Consider the following 15,063-nt stretch of genomic DNA (forward strand, 5'->3'; position numbering starts at 1 on the left):
TAACTTTTATGGTGACAAATGCATTTATTATCTTGATGGCAGAGATGGTTTCCTGGGTGGGACATTATTAAATTGTACACTTTAATATATTCAGTTTACTGTATGTCAGGTATGCCTCAATAAAACTGTTTTTTCAAAAAGACTCCCAGCTTTTTGACCTGAACAAACTAGTTGAATGTTAATGTCTTTTACTGAGACAGGAAAGTTAATTTTTATAATATAGCCTGTAAGCAGTCTCAAGGCTGCTCCATAGGAATAATAAGAATAATCCTTCCACTTGTAAGTAGACTATATAAGTGAGAATGTAGGTTCAGCTGCTATAGCAGAGATCCAAAATAGCAGTGGCTAAAATAAGATAGAAGCTTGTTTCTCTCTACTATACTCAACTAGGCATAAGCAGTCTAGGGCAAGTATGTGAGTCCCACAGTGCCAAAGTTCCCAGGCTCCTTCTATCTTATCCGTAAGATCCAAGATGACTCATCACTACCATGTTCATAGTCTAGCTGAAAAGACAGAAAAAAAGGGGGAGGCTCACACTTTCCCTTTAAAGGCATATCCCAGAAGTTGTGGGCATGGTTCTATTCACACCCCATTGACCCAAACAGAATCGTGGCCACTCCTGATTGCGAGAGATACCAGGACATTTATTATTACAGGCAACTGTGCGCCTATTTAAATATCAACAAATATCATGAAAGGGGAGTAGAGGACAGATATTCAAGGGAAATTAGCAGTTTTTGACATAAGTTTTCAGCTGACAAAGCTATTTCTCATTCATCATATCATTTAATCTTCACAACTTTGTGACATGGATAGACCCTAAGAGTTCATTCAGTTTGAGGGGAAGTTTAGAAGAGTGGTTAAGAATATGGGCTTTAGAGTTTCAAATCCCATCTCCACCATTTACTAGCTGTGACATCCAAGGAAAACTGCTTAACTTCTCAGAGCTTCAGTCTCTTCAGTTGTAAAATGGAGGTAATAACAGTACCCATTTCATAGGTTTTTATGAGGAATAAATGTGATAATGAATGCACAGTTCCAGGCATAGAGTTGCACCTATGCCTACATTATCTGTTATTATGTATCAAGTATTTGGGACCTACAGATAAATAAAAGAGCAATTCACAGTATAGTGGCAGGGGTCGGGGGGTCACAGATAAATGAACAGAAAGTGACAAAATAATATGACAATTCTGCCACAAGGAAGACAATACCAGGAGCCAGACGAGCACAGGGGAGGGGCCTCTAACCCAGAAATCTTACAAGAAAAATAGGCGTATATGGCAAAGAAGGGAGAAAGGATATTCCTAGAAGAAGCCAAGACACCACAGCAAGTGAAAGCCTGGTGCCTTCAGCGAAACACAAGTTGTCTGGCATTGCTGGAGCAGGGGAGCATGTTAACTAAGAGGAGAGGCAGAGTGGCAGATTAGGGTCAGTGGCAGAGGAACCTTTGCAGGTGACACACTTGCCAAGAAACTCTCAGCTACTCCTTCCTGCTGACCAAGTAAGTTCAGGGCTGGAACCTTACTAGGCAGAAAAGGAGCTTCCACTGTGCCTACCAAATGAAGCAGTCATAGGAAACACTGCAGGGAGAGGAAGTGAGTCGTTAGCAGGAACTGATGGTGGCTTTTCCCAGGCACCTTGCCACGTCTGATTCAATCTGTTTATGCAAAGTCCAAAGAAAGTGAATAGTTTTGATCAATCCTGATGATTTAAACCTGCGTAAGAGATGAAGCTGGGTAATAGAGCATAACAAAGACTGGATTATTTATCCTGTTGCTCATCAGAGAAAGTGGGGCCTGCCAGAGGTGAGAGCCAAAAGCAGAGACTCTCCCAAAAATAGGAAAAGAATAAAATTAGGAAACCAAAAGCCTAGGGGAGAATCCATGCCTCTGTCACTCCAGCTCACTAAGCTGAAAAAGTTCATGGTCCTTTAGAACAGGAAGAAGAATACAATGGGGTTGGGTTGAAATCTGGACAAACTCCACATACATTTATAAATAGGCACCAAAAAACACTGGTGCAGAGGAATGTTTTTCCATCTTTAGAGCCATACCTAGGACAAGGTGATTAAGGCTTTTCCCCAGGGCACCTACCTTAGCAGCCCCAGATGTTTTTAAATAAAGGTTTTCAAATTGTGAGAAACTAAAAAAGTTAATATTGTTCTTTTTATAAATTAGAAGAATATGAGTAAAAGTAGCACCCAGTAAGCAAAAAAGTTACTTAAAATAGAAAGCCCCAGATCACCACCTTATTGCTAAATCTCACATGTAGCCACAGACAACTCCAGGCCTACATTTGACCAGTTCAAACTCCACAGTGGAAAGAGACAATGTCTTTTTCCTTTAGGGTTTCAGGAAGAGTTCCAGGATTGGATTTCCCTGGCATAGCTTGCATCACATGCCCATCTCCGAAATAATCACAAGGCCCAGAGGCCTGGAATGCTCTGATTCGGCAGGTGCAGGTCATATGGCCATTCCAGGAAGGGTAGGGGGTATCATCCTTATCCAAAAAGGACATAGACTGAGGGTAAACGAAAGGTATCCTCTTGCCAAAAGAGTACAGTATAACTATCAAAGGAAGAGGTACTAGATGTCACAAAGAGAAAAAAAAATAGATGTTCATTTTATACATTAGCTGCCAAAATTTCAACTTTTTTGAATTTGTCTTCTAATGAATAGGTCAATTCCATTTCATTGAGTACATGAACTTCATGATGGTGACCCCCTAGTCTTCCCCATATAGCAGCGGTCAGGGACCTCAAGAAGGCAACCTTGCTTTGCAATGAAGTTCTTGGATCACTGGATGTGGAGTGTCCCATCAAAAAGGGCTGAACCCCAGACTTAATGTTTTTGCCTTTTCTAGATGAGAAACACTGAGGATTTTCTCTGTTTCATTCAAGACAAATTGTAGCAGTCACTGTTGAGAAGAGGTTGAAGTTATCTTTTTTTTTTTTTTTTTTTTTTGGAGACAGTGTCTCACTTTGTCATCCAGGCTGGAGTGCAGTGGTGTGAACACAGCTCACTGAAGCCTTGACCTCCTCGGCCCCAAGTAATCCTCCCCTCTCAGTCCCCCAAAAGTTGCTGGGGCTATAGGCATGCACCACTGCACCCGGCTAATTTTTGTATTTTTTTGTAGAGATAGGGTTGTACCATGTTGCCAAGGCTGGAAAGTTGCCACTTCTTTTTGTCCCCTTAGCTAAGGTCAAATGCCTCTGCATGGGTTTGAGAAGATGGTGAAGCTTGGCTGACTGTGGGTAAGTAGTCTCCATGATCTCATAAGTCTTTGTGGGGTTTTTTGTTTGTTTGTTTTGAGACAGAGTCTCACTCTGTCGTCCAGGCTGGAGTGCAGTAGTGTGATCTTGGCTCACTGCAACCTCTGCCTGCTGGGCTCAAACAATTCTCCTGCCTCAGCCTCCTGAGTAGCTAGTACTACAGGCACTCAGGTTTTGCCATGTTGGCCAGGCTAGTCTCGAACTCCTGACCTCAAGTGCTCCGCCCGCCTCAGCCTCCCAAAGTGCTGGGATTACAGGCGTGAGCCACTGAGCCCGGCCAAGTCTTTGTGTTTCTAACCACAGTGATTAGTAGAAAATATAAGAGGTCACTAGCAGGAATACTTATTCTGGAACATCAGAATCTGAGGGCAGAAGGCCATGAAGAATCAGGGGACAAATTATTCAAGGAACCCTATTAGTCCATATATTTGCCACACATCTCCACTGTGTTCTGCCATCTGAAGTATGGGGTCCTGTATAAAAATTCCAGAAAATGGCCGGGTACAGTGGCTCACGGAGGCTGAGGCAGGAGAATGGCTTGAACCCGGGAGGCGGAGCTTGCAGTGAGCCGAGATGGCGCCACTGCACTCCAGCCTGGGCGACAGAGTGAGACTCCGTCTCAAAAAAAAAAAAAAAAAAAAAAAAATCCGGAAAATAGGCCGGGTGCAGTGGCTCACGCCTGTAATCCCATTACTTTGGGAGGCCGAGGCGGGTGGATCACAAGTTCAGGAGATCGAGACCATCCTGGCCAACATGGTGAAACACCGTTTCTACTAAAAATACAAAAAAATTAGCCAGGTGTGGTGGGCGCGCCTGTCATCCCAGCTACTCAGGAGGCTGAGGCAGGAGAATCGCTTGAACCAGGGAGTCAGGGGTTGCAGTGAGCCAAGATCACGCCACTGCACTCCACCCTCGGCGACAGAGCAAGACTCTGTCTCAAAAAAAAAAAGAAAATTCTAGAAAATAATTCTAGACTCAGAGAGCTGGAATGGGTTGTTGGATTCTTCCATGCTATCCTCACTTTACAGAGAAAAATGAAGCTTATAAAGGAAGAAGGGCTTTGCCACGGTCACAGCAAATTGGTGTTAAGGCTAAGACTAGAACACAGGAGTCACAGATTCTCTTCCAGAGTTCCTTCCATTCTACCCTGTGGCCTCTCTTGGGTGGATTCAGCAAGACTACTGGGTCCCAAAACAGGAGACAAATTTGGAGTCAGGAGGCTCCATTTTTCTTGGGAATATGAGATTCCATTTTGTAGCCACTTATCGTTGATTGCACTCAAATGTGTGGATCTTGAAAAGGGCTATGGGCCGGGCGCAGTGGTTCACGCCTGTAATCCCAGCACTTTGGGAGGCCGAGACGGGCGGATCACCTAAGGTCAGGAGTTTGAGACCAGCTTGACCAACATGGAGAAACCCTGTCTCTACTGAAAATACAAAATGAGCCAGGCATGGTGGCGAGTGCCTGTAATCCCAGCTACTTGGGAGGCTGAGTCAGGAGAATCGCTTAAACTCAGAAGGTGGAAGTTGCAGTGAGCCGAGATCACACCATTACACTCCAGTGTGGGTAACAAGAGCAAAACTCCATCTCAAAAAAAAAAAAAAGAAAGAAAGAAAAGAAAAGAAAAGGGCCTCAACCCCTGAGCACAAAGAGAAGATGAGGCAGAAAAAGCCTCAGGACTCTGCTTCCCAGGGGCAAGACAAACTTGGTGTTCCTTCTGACTTGGCCTATCCATTGGGAATTCTAGGTACTTTGTAGATACCATAGGATGTCTATGATGTCCTTGGCAGTGTATGCTAAATGTTGTGTCTGCCAGGTATTTTTCTGGATCAGGATGAACATAATCTCCTCAGCATCTCAAAGGGGCCCCAAACTCTCAATAGGTTAAGAACCACTACTCTAGGCTGGGCACAGAGGCTGAGGTGGGAGGATCACTTGAGTCCAGGAGTTCAAGACCAGCCTGGGCAACATGGCAAAACCCTGCCTCTAAAAAATGTTTTTAAATTAGCCAGGCATAGTGGTGCGGAGCCTGTAGTCCCAGCTATTCAGGAGGCTGAGGTGGGAGAATCACCTGAGCCCAGGAGGTTGAGGCCGCAGTGAGCCATGATTATGCCACTGGCATTCCAGCCTGAGCGACAGAGTAAGACCCTGTCCTCACCCCCCCACCAAAAACAAAAACTAAACCAAAAAACCCCCAAGAAACACTAATCTAAAGTGACGCTTCCAAACTTGGCTTATTATTAAAATTACCAGAAGAGATTTAAAAGCACTGATACCTGGGCCCTTCCTACTGGAGAGGTGGATTCAGTGGATATGTGTTGGGGCCCAGAGAATCTGCACTTTTTAGAAGCTCACCAAGCTTAGAAACTGCAGCTCTAGAAGAAAATATTAATGAAATTAATTAATGAAAATATTAATGAAGTTAATATTAATTAATTTTCATTATTATTTTCCCTAGAAGGGAGAAGAAAAAATTACCTCAGCACTTGGCACTTTAAAGCCATTCTGATGTAAACACTTCAGGTGTTTATGGTAAAGATAAAATTAGAATTCCTGGTAAAGAGAGGGCGCTGAAACCCAACAAGCCATAAATAAAACAATAGAATTCAGAAGGCCATGGTTCTGTTATACTGTATTGTGACCACAGCTTATATCCAGGCATATCAGCTCTTTCAGTGACTTGTTTAGCCTATACTTGGTTTCCCTGACTCTACCCTCCAGTGGTTCTCAGATTCGATAAATCCCCAACTCTTAGGCAGTAGAGCATTAATGCAAATCCACCACTTGACATTTTTATAGTTTGAGTTTCTTCATTTATGCATGCAACAAGAACTTAATTACCTACAGGATGCTAGGTACTGCTCTAGCAGTGAACAAAATAGATACTCTCCCTGTCTTCATCACCCTTCCAGCCTAACATAGGTGCTGGATTCATTCATAGAATGAATTGGGGTTATAAAAAGATATTTTCCTCATCTGAGTGGTTCCATCACACTGGTTTCCTCAGATTCCTGGAACACACCAAGCATCGCCTCACCTCCTGGATTTATATACACTGGGTCCTCCTCTAGAATGCTTCCCTGCACTCTGCCTGGTCACCTACAACTTAAACCTGTGGGTCTTCGCTTCAGTGACCTTTTCATGAAAATGCCTTTAACTGACTCCTCAACTTAAAGCGATTCCTGGCCAGATGCAGTGGCCCACGCCTGTAATTCCAGCACTTTGGGAGCTTAAGGTGGGCAGATTGCTTGAGCCCAGGAGTTCAAGACCAGGTTGGGCAACAAGGCAAAATCCTGTCTTTACAAGAAATACAAAAATTACCTGGGCATGTTGGCACTTGTCTGTAGTCCCAGCTACTCGGAGGCTGAGGTGGGAGGATAACCTGAGCCCCAGGAGGTCAAGGCTGCAGTGAGCCATGATCAAGCCAGTGCACTACAGCTTGGGCAACAGAGGGAAACCATATCTCAAAAAATGAAGGATAATAAAATAAAGTAGTTCCTCCTGTTACCCTCTCAGATACCTTAAACTTTTCCATCATGGCATTTATCACAGTTTTTAATGGCATATTTATTTGTGTGATGATTATTAAATTTCACTTAAAAAAAAGTAATTCATAAAATACCCGCATATAAAATACAGACAGTAATAATAGCATACTAGGAAAACAAAATTAGCTTCTGCTCCTGGCCCTCTGATTCTCAGTTCTCCTTCCCAGAGGCAAATACTCTTATCACTCTTGCATCCCTGCAAAGATCTTCTAGGTATGGTTGAGGGTCTGCGTGATTATTTATTAAGTAGCTGTCTCCTCTATTAGACTGAGGGTGGATACTGTATCTACTCATTTATTGCTTTATCCCTAATACTTGGCACAAAATCAGCCATTTATAGGTGTTGGTGGAATAAAGGAAAGGGTGTCAAAAGAACAGAGATTGGGTTAATATCTAAACTGCTAGCTCTTGTACATCTCCCATGCTCCCACTGAGCACTGAGCACATAGTAAACTTTATAGATGTCCCTGGACTCCCCTAGCATTGGTTCATGAATTGTTCTCTTCGGTGAGAACTTCTTACAGCGTATTGAAACTACCGTGTCTTGTCTGTGTGTCTCCCCCGTGGACTGTTAGCTCCTTGAGGATGGAGACAGGGCTTTGCTCTTCTGGAATGCTGGGCTGGGCATCCGAGAAGTCCTTGATGAGCACTTTCTGATGCTCGACTAACCTGACTCATCTGACTGTTGGCTCCCTTGCAATTCCGTTCTCAAACTCTACCAGTCTGAAGCCTGCCAGTGCCATTTCAAGTTGTTACTCTTCCAATAAAGACTAGCATTTTATTCAAAACCTCTAGCCTGGAGAGATGCACTTCACTTGAGCCTTATTGCAGATTCTCATTTCTTTTAGCACTCATCTAAAAAACGGGGATAATAATGCCAAGCTTCCAGGGCTGTTGTGATAATTAAATGAGATCTTCCATAAATGGAGACAGTTGTTCGTTTCCGCACCCCCTTCAGCAAAAAGAGTATCAGTGTCTGTTTTGCTAAAAAAGAAAAGAGGTCTCTGCATGGGGTGCAGGGTCAGACAGATACTGGGATTTTTTTTTTTTTAATTAATTTATTTATTTTTGAGGTGGAGTCTGGCCCTGTCGCCTGGGCTGGAGTGCAGCGGCGCAATCTCAGCTCACTGCAACCTCTGCCTCCCAGGTTCAGGCCGTTATTGTGCCTCAGCTTCCCGAGTAGCTGGGATTACAGGCATGTGGCACCACGCCTGGCTAATTTTTGTATTTTTAGTAGAGACAGGGTTTCACCATGTTGGCCAGGATGGTCTCAAATTCCTGACCTCAGGTGATCTGCCCACCTTGGCCTCCTAAGGTGCTGGGATTATAGGCGTGAGCCACCACACCCAGCCAGGCAGATAACTTTCAATTCTGACCCCAGTTCAAACATTATTGAGACAGTGAGGTGAGAATCAATAATAAAGTCAAAAATTGCCCTCTTTGAACAATGACCTGAAATACAATGGCTGCATATCAAAGAAGCTGCTGAGTGACACGCCCTCAGGACAAATAGAGGCTTCCGCATAGGCCATATGTATCTGTCCCTGCCTGCCCATCTGTTTCATCTTGCAGTGCTCCCTCCACTCCCTCTAGGCCCCAGCCACGCTGAACTTTCTTTATTACTCCACGCACTTTTTTGATGCCAGGCCTTTGCATATGCTCTTCCATCTGCCTGTCACCTACTCATCCATAACTCTAGGCTTAAATATCTCTTCCCAGGATGAGTGCAGTGGCTCATGCCTGTAATTCTGGTGCTTTGGGAGGCCCAGGCGGGAAGACTGCTTGAGGCCAACAGTTCAAGACCAGCCTGAACCACACAGCAAGACTCCGTCTCTACAAACAAATAAACACATAAAAATTTAAAAATCTCTTCCCCAGGAACACCCCCCTTGACTTCCTGAGCCAGATTAGGTCACTATGCCACAGGTGAACCTAGGTCACCTATGTTCTTCCCCTTTCACTCATTACAGATGTAGACTCCCAAAGGGCCTTCATTCAACCATTCATTTATCTGACAATTCTTTCCAGAGTTCCTACTATGTGCTAGGCATTATTCTGGGTGCTAGGGATACAGTGGTAGACAAGATAAGACACAGATTCTACCTATGAAACTTACATTCTAGTAGGAAAAGCAGACAATAAACAAATAAACTAATACAGGAACCGCAGGTTCATTCACTGCTGCATTTCCAGAATGGGCCCCAACACATAGCAGATACTCAACAAATGCTTATTGAGGAGAAGGAAAGGAAAGTGAGGGTGAATGGTAGCCAATTTGAAGGAAGAGACAGGAGTGGCCAGTGTCAGAGCCAACAAACTAACTACCGTGGAATCATTTCACCCTAGAGCTTTGCTCAACTTGCAGGAGGGACTAAAATGGGTTGAGGCCTGTCCTGTCCTGTTGGTCTCCAATAAGGAAGGGGAGGAAGTGGCTTACCTTCACTTCTGTCTGTCCTGTATCTGTGTAAACACCTACAAATAGGGACAAATGAATGAGTGCAAGCCCTGGACTCATCAAGTGATCTTATCCACTCCTGTGCCTTCCAGTGTTAGAGACTGGGTAGTTGGTTGCAAAACACATTTCCTCTTTCTCATGGGTGCCCAGCTAGGCTACACTTGCTTACTTCTCTTATAGTTAGATGTGACCACATGATGAGATTTTATTGGTGGAATATGGATGGAAGTGATAGACTCTCCCATGTGTGGTCCTCCATGCCCTTATGCCCTTTCCCCATCACAGTGACCCTGGAAGCTGTGTAATATAAATGGCAGATGTCGGGTGCAGCGGCTCATGCCTGTAATCCCAGCATATTGTGAGGCTGAGGTGGGCAGATCACTGGAGGCCAGAAGTTCGAGAGCAGCCTGGCCAACACGGTGAAACCCCGTCTCTACTAAAAATATAAAAATTAGCCAAGTATGGTGGCACACACCTGTGATCCCAGCTACTCAGGAGGCTGAGGCACGAGAATCACTTGAACCCGGGAGGCAGAGGTTGCAGTGAGCTATGATCATACCACTGCACTCCAGTTTGGGCAATAGAGCTAGACCCTGTCTCAAAAAAAAAAAAAAAAAAGATGGCAGACACAAAAGCTGGAAGGACCTGGTTCCTGAACCCTACTTGGAGAAGAGTTGCTCACTTATTAGGAACACCAGTTTGGGATCTTACCTGAGTGAGAAATAACCTACTGTGCTAGGCCATCGAGGCTGGGGAATTTTCTGTTAGAGCAGCTAGCATCATTCTTTTTTTTTTTTTTTTTTTTTTTTTAAGACAGGGTCTCTTGGCTGGGGGCAGTGGCTCACGCCTATAATCCTAACACTTTAGGAAGTCGAGGTGCACAGATCACCTGAGGTCAGGAGTTTGAGACCAGCCTGATCAACATGACAAAACCCCGTCTCTACTAAAAAATACAAAAATTAGCCAGGCATGGTGGCGTGCACCTGTAATACCAGCTACTTGGGAGGCTGAGGCAGGAGAATCGCTGGAACCCAGGATGCAGAGGTCACAGTGAGCTGAGATCATGTCACTGCACTCCAGCCTGGGCGACAGAGCAAGACTGTCTCAAATTAATTAATTAATTAATTAATTAATTGAGGGACTCACTCTGTTGCCCAGGATGGAGTGCAGTGGTGTGATCACGGCTCGTGGCAGGCTTGACCTCCTGCGGCTCAAGTGGTCCTCTCACCTCAGCCAGGACACCACAGGCACATGCCATCATACTCAGCTAATTTTTGTACTTTTTGTAGGTACAAGGTTTCATTATGTTGCCCAGACTGCTCTCTAACTCCTGGTTTCCACCTGCCTCGGCCTCCCAAAGCGTTGGGATTACAGGAGTGAGTAACCATGCCTGGCCACCTTGATGATACACTTGCTTATTCTCTCCAGGCCAATGACCTCACTCAAACCTGAGCCTTCCCCTGGGGTCCAGACTTAGCTCCACACCCATGCACTGGATATCCCTACTGACATGGTGGTCATGCCTTCAGACTTAGAGTGGCCAAAACTGGACTTGCTACTTTCACCCACACCAGCTTCTCCTTTTCTAGTGTGGCCCATCTCAGTAAGATGGCACCACTTTCCACCCAGGCGTGCAAGCCTAAAACTCAGAGCCACCTTGGGCCCTTTTCCCTTTCTCTCATCCTCCACATATCTCCTCCATAGATCTTGAATTCATATCTTCTCTTCTTCTCCACTGCTGCTACCATCAGTGCCTAAATACCACAACAGTCTCCAGCTAACCCATCTCCCTGCTTGATTATAGCTACCCCTCAAGCCCATTCTCCAGCTGGAGTCATCCACCCCAAAACAGATCCAAGCATGCCACCCCTGCCCACACTCACTTTAACACTCAGGGCTGGCTCCCTACCACCCCGAGGATTCAGTTCAAGCTCCTTGGCACAGTCTCAAACGCCTTGCATGATCTGGCCTGGCCTGTCTCTGCAGCCTCTTCCGCTGACCCCAAGCCAGCTGTGTACACTCTTGTCACACCAGTTAGGTTCCTCATTCACATCATCCTCCCTCTGCACTCTGGCTGTTCCCCTGGCCTAGAATACTTCAACCCCCATTCTTCACTTGCATCACAACTGCTCATCCTTCAGGCCTCAGCTTGATTTTCACTTCCTCGGAGAAGTGACCTCCCTGACCCTTGGACCAGGTCAGCCAACTTGGCACCTCCTATTGCCCAAATCTTGACATTTGATTCTTGTGACTTAATTGTCTATTTTTCCTATTCAAGTGCAAGTCCCCGGAGGGCAGGGCCTCGGTCCTGTTCACCCTTGTGTTCTTAGCCTCCAGAAAAAAGGAGGAATCCCCATATGTCTGTTAAATGAGTATGCGTGAGCAGTACACTCACTCAATAATTACCAACTTAGTGATATCAGTGCTATTCAATGACAGCAAACAGGTAATTCTGAGTTTGTCTGCCATCTGAGTCAAAGCAATTTGCCCCCATTTTTTTTTTTTTTTTTTTTTTTGAGATGGAGTCTCTCCCTGTCATCCTGGCTGGAGTGCAATGGTGGGATATCAGCTCACTGCAACCTCCACCCCTCGAGTTCAAGCGATTCTCCTGCCTCAGCCTCCTGAGTAGCTGGAGTTACAGGTGCGCGCCACCACGCCCGGGTTAATTTTTTTTTGTGTCTTTAGTAGAGATGGGGTTTAAACATGTTGCCCAGGCTGGTCTTGAACTCCTGACCTCATGATCCCCCCACCTCGGCCTCCCAAAGTGCTGGGATTACAGGTGTGAGCCACCAGGCCCGACCTGCCCCCATTTATTAATGAGGAGACAGATCCCCAAGGGAGCAAGTGATCTGCCCCAGGGAGGCAGGAGGTGAAGCAGTCACAGGGCTCTGGCAATGACCACACCACCCCTCTTCTCCCTCTGCTTCTAACTTTTCTTGTTTCTGAGGTCCAGGCGGAAATGTAATGTCATGACACATTGGGGGATTTCTTTCCTCCCCTACATTTTTCTGATGTGACTCCAGCTTGGGGGGTTGGGGGAACACAAGCCCCAGGAGGAGGGAGGCGGGTGGTGGGGAGGTTAGCAGCCACATTCCTCAGCAGCCTCTGTTTTCATAGCTCAGAGAAAGAAGAAAGAAGTTAGCAAGCTCTGGCAGACACACTGGGCATTCAGCTCCTGTTCTGGCAGCTGCAGGGGCTGGGCTGAGCACACGCTCTGCCAAGGCCAGGGTGGCAGACACTCTCTCCAAGCTCAGGCTGCCAAGATGAGGTGGAGGGGGTCAGGGCCTCTGTCTAAGATGGGGGTTCACAGAAAGAGACCCCTTCTTTCTGCTCAGGCTGGCAGCCAGTTGGCCATGAGCCATGTGTGGGAGAAGGGGAGCAGAGGGAGGCAGTGTCAGGGCCTCAGTGCAAATCCTTCCAGGTTGGAAGGCTGGTGTGGGCATCAGACAGCCCAGGGGGCTATCTCAGCTCCTCCTCCACCCTGGAGATGTTGGGGGGACAGCCTCTAGGCAGATGTCCCCACCCGGCTGCTGGGGCCACTGCTGTCACATTCCAGAGGGGGCTGAGAGCCACAGAGCATGGATTGAGAACGAGCTCACCATGGAAACCAGGCTTCCTAGGAAAAGGTCACATATTTGATGTGGCTGTCATCCAGGCACCTTAAATGCCACACTGTTCCTGTTTTCTTGAGCACGCTGCCAGCAGAGAAGGCCTGAGACAATGGGGGTGGCAGTTGACCTGTTTGCCTGGTTTTAGACAGGCCCCTATCACGGTTTCCCCTTCTCAGCAAAACCCAGTGCTGTTTTTACATTGCCTGACCCCAACGTGTACCCACGTGGGCAGCCCTGCAGGCCAACCCTTGAGTCTGGCAAAGACCCACTGTGCCAAAAATCTAGAAAAGGAGGTGCAAACAAGACCCATGATGGTAAAAACTGGCAAAGCTTGTTAAGAATAGTAAAAGCTTTCGTGTATGAGTACTTACTCCATGCTGCCAGGCACTGTGATAAATGCTTTACATGCACTGTAATCTCCACAAAAAAAAACCTTAATAAAAAAATTGAGGCTTTGAGAGGTTAAATAACTTATCTGAGATTATTATATAATCAGAAAATGGCATGACAAGGTTTCAAACCCAGGCTTGTCTGATCTAGAGCCTGAAACTTTCACCTCTACTCTATTTCACTCATCCATTTATTCATGCACTCATTCATTTATTCAATTGTCCATCCATCCATGCATGCATCAAACATTTAGGGAGAGCCTCTGGTGTGCTGATACAGTGTGTAAAAGGACACACTCCACAACCTCCAAGAGTTCACAGTGGGAGAAATGGATGAATAAACAATGACAATATGCGGTGTGATGAAAGCCATGGGAGAGGAGCAGCAAAGCTGCTATGGGAAGAGGACTCCTTTTCCTTGCATTGTCCAAGGCTCAAAGGTGTGAGAGCACAGGGGAGGAGAAACTAACCCAGCTGGGACAGGGGTGGGCAGCAGACTTTCTCCGGAAGGTGTCCAAACACACACCTGTAAAAGGGGTTGAACTTGGGTCACACTTCTCAGGCCTGGAGTTCCAGGGGTTGGATTTACATCCACAGGCAGGAGAGAACACTTACTCTCAAATGGACCCGATCAGGCCCCCCTTACCAAGCACAATGCTTCCCAGGGACGCCCAACTGACCAAGTACCACCGACAAAATAGAAAGAAGTCAGGCTTTCCTAGAGAACCCTGGGTGAGTACATGGTTTACACAGCTGTCCTTAACCCAGACTCTAGTGGCATGAAGAAAGAACGAGCTAGCTTCTTCCTCCTTTCACACTCCCATTGAAGACTGCCCACTGTCAAAAGCTAGGGCACAGTAGAAATAAAATTACTGCCTTAGTATAAGGAAACCAACCCAGTGACTTCTAGGTTGGGCAAGAAAGTTAGGGTTGGGGAAAAGGGTGACTTAATTCCTCCCGTCTGTCTGGTTCCTACACCCACATCATATGTCTTTGGGGAAGCCTCCCACACAGGCTGTGATCCACCAACTATAGCACTCCAGCCCTGAAAGGAGCCCTTTTCCTTACATGCCCTGTTGGTTAGTAATAGCCAAGATGCTGGGTGGGAAGAAGGGAGAGAGAGAGGGAGGGAGGAAGGGATATTCTCTGAAGAGCAAGAGGGCAGCTGGCTTCTTTCACAGCTGTGTGGGTGGCAGTGAGCTAAGAGGTCCCTGTTCTCTTCTCCATCAATCAAGGGGGCAATCAAGAAAAAATGTGCAGTTTAAAAAGTTCAAAAAGAAAAATCAAACCACAACAACCTCCAAATTATATTAATTTGGTGATGGCCTGACACTCTGGAAACCAATCATGGGAAGGGGCAACCCTCACTTCCTCCTGCTCTTAGATGACGTTGGCCCTTTTTCTTTTTCTGGGGTTGGTCTCCATGGAGCAACACAGTCTGGCCTGGGATCCTCACCACAGCAAGGAGGAAAACACAGAACTTTGTTCTCTCCTCTCTGGATAATGGTGGCCAGGATAGAAGTTCATGGGCAATGAGAATCCTGGGCCCTCCTGCACAAGGTTGGCATCAAGCAAAATTGCATTAGCTAATAGAATAGTATCCTTGTGCAAGTTATTTCACCCCGCTGAGCCTCAGGGCCCTCCTTATTAAACTGGAAAAATAATACTACCTACCCTCCTGATGCCCTTATTTATTCCTGTCTTCAGGTCCTTTTTATTTACCTCTTCTGCCTTTTTTTTTTTTTTTTTTGAAACAGGGTGTCGCTCTGTCACCCAGGCTGGAATG

The sequence above is a fragment of the Gorilla gorilla genome, chromosome 4 (genome assembly GCF_029281585.2).
Source record: "Gorilla gorilla gorilla isolate KB3781 chromosome 4, NHGRI_mGorGor1-v2.1_pri, whole genome shotgun sequence".
Classification (NCBI taxonomy): domain Eukaryota; kingdom Metazoa; phylum Chordata; class Mammalia; order Primates; family Hominidae; genus Gorilla; species Gorilla gorilla.